Here is a 5,147-nt window from a genome sequence, read left to right on the forward strand (position 1 = left end):
ATATAACATTGTTTAAAACCAGTTTTTTTGTTGTTTAAAACCAAATTTAGACCCAGAAAGTTTAGACATAAAAGATCTTCTTTCTTGGGAAATTATAAACAAAAATATTAAGAAAAAATAGCACCAGTACTAATAATAATTCCCTGTAATACCAAGAAGCCAAACTTGGAGCTTATACTATTTGGGGATCTGCCTAAGTCCTAAGAAACCTTCTGAGTGGCACCAGGTGAACTCAAGAGGTTGGTGCCTTGGCTATAGTACCATCTCCAACAAGTGAAAGATAACATGTAGAACAAAATAAAAGAACTTAATCTTGATAAGCGTACCTAATCTCCTCCAGACAGAAACCAAGATTTGAGTTCCTTGCCAGTTGCCCTTACAGACTTGAGCCAAGGAGGTGAATGAATGGGTGGCCAGTTAAATCTAGTTAGATCTTGAGCTGATGAGTGACTGATAAAAGTTTTGTCCCCAAGAATTTCCTCCAGAGAAGGGATGTTTCTTTGATTATAGAAATAAAGAATGGGTGGGGGCTGGGAGGTGAGGGAAGGGAGTGGAGAAAGTCAGTAGGTGGGGACTAGAGGGTGAAACATAATGTCCTGTGTTCTCAGCTGTCTCTATGGTGACTTAAAACAGGGCTGGGAAAGCTTGGCTCCCCTCCCTGGCAGTGTTCCCATTCTTCTCCTATTTTTTTTCTTTTTGAAGGATTCTTGGACATGACAGGTTCATTTTACCACTTATTAACTACCCCTGATAAGGAGTCACTCTCAAATGGTTTGTCATCTTTTTTCTCTAGAACAAACCCTTCACTTATACTCTTTGTGTATGTGTGCTTGGGAGGGGGAAACGGAAGGGGCACAGCCAAACCTAGTTTTCAGAAAATATGGAAGTTAGTTTAAAGAAAACCAAGCAGTTGGTGTAAGAGAGATTTTCTAAGTACTTAAAAATATAAAGAACAGTGAAGGGTATAGTATGAAAAGGGGAGGAGGATTAGTAGGGAAAGATGGTAGGATCATAGATGTGGACAGGAACTATAGAATTCTGTGGACTGGCTGAAAATAACTACAGGCTGTTAATCTGCATTTCCCTCGATCGTAGGACATAGAACTGGAAGGACCTTATATAATAATTTTGTTGTTCAGTCATTTTTGGTCATATCCAACTCTCTGTGACCTCATTTGGGGTTTTCTTGGCAAAGATACATACACACAAAAAAAATATTGTACTTTGCAAATTTTATGTGCTATATGAATATTTTTTGCTGTTGTTCAGTTGTTTTTCAGTCATGTATGACTCTTTGTGACCCCATTTGGGGTTTTCTTAGCAAAGACACTAGAACTGTCTGCCATTTCCTCCTCTAATTCATTTTACACATGAGCAAACTGAGGTAAACCAGGATTAGAGACTTGCCCAGGATCACACAGCTAGTAAGTAACTGAGGCCAGATTTGAATTCAGGAAGATGAGTCTTTCTGACTCCAGGCCCGTCACTCTATTCACTGAGTCTCCTCCCTGCCCATTATATATGTCATGTTATGTTATGTTATATTTTCCATTGTATTAGTTGACTTAATACTGCACTGTAATGTTGGCAGGTTACTTAACTAGATTATTTTATTTGATCCTTACAACAACCCTGTAAGGAAGTGGATTATTATTCTCCTTTTATAGAGGTTTTACAGAGAAGATATTATTATCCCCATTTTATGGAGGTAGAAACTGAGGCTAAGAGAGTTTAAGTGGCTTGCTCAGAGTCACACAGCTAGTCAGCTTCTGTGATAGAATTCTAACTCAGATCTTTCTAACTATAAATTCAGCACTCTATGATGCCGCCTTTTCTCAGTTTACAGTTGAAAAAATTGAACCTCAAATAGCAACTAGGATCCAAACCTGAACCCCCTAACTCCAAACCCAATGATGAGATAATATTTGTAAAGTGCTTAGCACAGTGCCTGGCACTATATACATTATTATAATTGTAGTACATATATAGTATAAAAGACCATATTTAAAAATGGACCTATGTTTCCAAGGGTTCATTTCTAGTGGACCTTTGTTTCTAAAGGGTCTACGGGGTCATTAAAAGTAATTTCCAGACTGCAATCTAGTATGTGTTTTTTCTTCAGTTCAACCTTATTATCTTTTTCTTCTCTTCAGTTGTGTCCTACCTCACCTAGGGCTCCAAGAAGTTGGCGTATACCCCGCTCCCTCCCACACACACACACACTTGGTAAAACTGTCTTAGCAAATAAGCTAACCCAGATTGAAGGCAGCCAGTAAGGCCTGAAACTGGTAAGTGAGTTAGGGATTTGTCTATCTCAAGCATGTGAAGATGTCCCCCAGTGGAATGAGCAAATAAGAACATTTTGGAGGCACTGTGGAGTGCTTAGAACTTCGTCAGACATAGAAGATGCCAAGGTCATCCACTGCATCCCAGGTTGTTGCCAGTCTTCTTGTCTTCTGTCCTGCCACTGAACTTGGATGAGTCTGGAAGAGAGAGTGAGGCTGATGACTTTGTGCAACTCTGCCTCACTCCAATCCTAAGCAAATTATTATCTCCCCATGATGTCACTGGTCCTCTTCAAAAATGAAGGATGAACAACAAACAAACCATGTGTAGTAGACACCATATAAATGCTTATTCCCTTCTCTTCCTCCTCAATTCCCTCCCCCTCCCCACCCCCAAACCATTCCACTGTTTGGGGCCATAGTAATTGGGTGTGAACAGGTTACAACATATAACCCAAGAGGAATCCTGAAGAAGATGGAAGGAAGTAATCTGGGAATCAAATGACAAGAGATGATGGGCTGGTCACAGATCCATTTCCATCTCTAAATAGGCTTTAGTATAAGAATATTAATTTCTTAATAGCATTTTTGGTTACTTTTGTTTTTGTTTTTAAGACTACATCCTATTTAGAGCACTGGAATTTTCTTTTTTTCCTCCAAATTTATTTATTTATTTGTTTTCAATTTTCAACAATCACTTCCATAAGTCTTAAATTTTCTTCCCCTCCTTCCCCCTCCCTCCCCAAGATGGTATGCAATCTTATATGGGCTCTACTCATTTATTCTTATTAAAAACATTTTCACATTAGTCATGTTGCACAGAAGAATTAAAGCAAATGGGAAAAAGCATGAGTAAAACTAAACAAAACCAAACATAACAAAAGAGAAAATAGTCTTCTTCATTCTGCGTTGTGACTCCTTTGTTCTTTCTCTGGATGTGGATGGCATTTTGCATCATGAGTCCTTTGGAAACGTTTTAGGTCTTTGCATTACTGTGAAAGACTAAGTCTATCAGAAACAGTCCTCACACACTGTGGCTGTTACTGTGTATAATGTTGTCCTGGTTCTGCTCACGTCACTCAGCATCAGTTCATATAAGTCTATCCAGATTTTTCTGAAGTCTGCCTACTCATCATTTCTTGTAGTACAATAGTATTCTCTTTAATTCATATACCACAACTTGTTCAGCCATTCCCCAGTTGATGGGCAGGGAATTTTCTTTTTTTAAAAACAATAATATTTTATTTTTTCTAATTACATGTAGAGACTGTTTTCAATATTCACTTGTATAAGATTTCGAGTTCCAAGTTTTTCTTCTTCCTCCCTTTTTCTCCCCTCCTCTCTCCAAGTCAGGAAGCAATAGGATATAGGTTGTCATTTGTACAATCATATTAAACATTTCCACATTAGTCATGTTGTAAAAAAAGAATCAGGACAAAAGGGAAAAATCATGAGAAAGAAAAGCCAAAAAGAAAAAGTGAAAATAGTCTGCTTAGATCTGCGTTCAGACTCCATAGTTCTTACTCGGGATGTGGATAGCACTTTCCATCATGAGTCCTTTGGAATTGTCTTAGATTACTGTATTGCTGAGAAGAGCTCAGTCTATCACAGCTAATCATTGAACAATGTGGCTGATAATGGAGCACTGACATTTTCCAGTTGCTCAGGATTGCAAACAGAATTGATCAACTCAGTGAACTTTCTGTCAGTCCATCCCACAGGTGGCAAAACAAATAATGATCAAGGAGCATCTTCAGTAATCACTTAGAATCATAGATTACAGAACTAAAAAGAACGTGAACAGACTCTATGTTCTCCTACATTCAAGTTAGTTAATCATCATTATATAAACACATAGAGACTCAGATAATCTGAGTTTCTTTTCCAAGGCCATAAAGCAGGTGATTAGACAAGAGGAACAATAAATAACCTTAGTCTGCTGTCTCTTAGGGCAGTGTTCTGTAACTTGTAACGCCTTGCTGCTGATTAATTAAACTTTATTAATTACCCAGAAGAGAGTGCTGTGGGAACTGGGAAAATAAGAAAGCAGCTCTTACTAAGACCATATTGGCCCATCTATTGTTATCTTAATATGATCATAATCATACTTGGGTATAATAAATAATAATGGTTCCTTGATTTTGGACATGTGAAGACTGGAATTAAGAACTAAATGTCCTCTTTTCCTAAGCTAAAGTGAGAGCCCCACTCCAACCCCCAACTGCAAAGACTTTACTTTTTCTGCTCGGAATTCCACCCCTGGAGCCCCAGAGTCATGACTGGTGATTTCTTCAGACACTCATGAGCTCCAGCCATGTTTCATTTCTCTCTCCTACCATTTCTTCACCAGCTGACATACTGCCCTAAGCATGGTTCTTTCCATTCCTATTCCTCCTCTCCCCCACCTTTACATTTCTGGAGCCTTAATCAGTTCAACTCTGTCTCCCTTGTTGTTTCACTTGCCATCTCTGCAACTCTCTAAATCAAAATATCCCTCCCTGCCCCCCATTTGTATGTTGGCTCCTCCTGTTAGAATATAATCTCCTTTGTGGGCAGGAACTATCTTTGCTTTTGTATTTTTATCCCCAGGATTTATCAGCTTCATAAAATGCTTTTTCATTCATTCATTCTAAGCTACATTGACTGAGAACATAGTGTACAGAACAAAGGAGGTGATGTTCCTGATGTACTCTACCCTGATTGGAACATATCTGTATCACTCTGTTCTGTTCTGGGAGCCACAGTTTAGGAAGGATATTTACAGGCTAACGCATGTCCAGAGGAGACGACCAGGATGAGGAGAGGGGATTGGCAGTGGAGCAAGAAATGACTGAATATATGGCATAATGAGGTTCATTTGAA

The sequence above is a fragment of the Notamacropus eugenii genome, chromosome 4, assembly GCF_028372415.1.
Source record: "Notamacropus eugenii isolate mMacEug1 chromosome 4, mMacEug1.pri_v2, whole genome shotgun sequence".
NCBI classification, from domain to species: Eukaryota; Metazoa; Chordata; class Mammalia; order Diprotodontia; family Macropodidae; genus Notamacropus; species Notamacropus eugenii.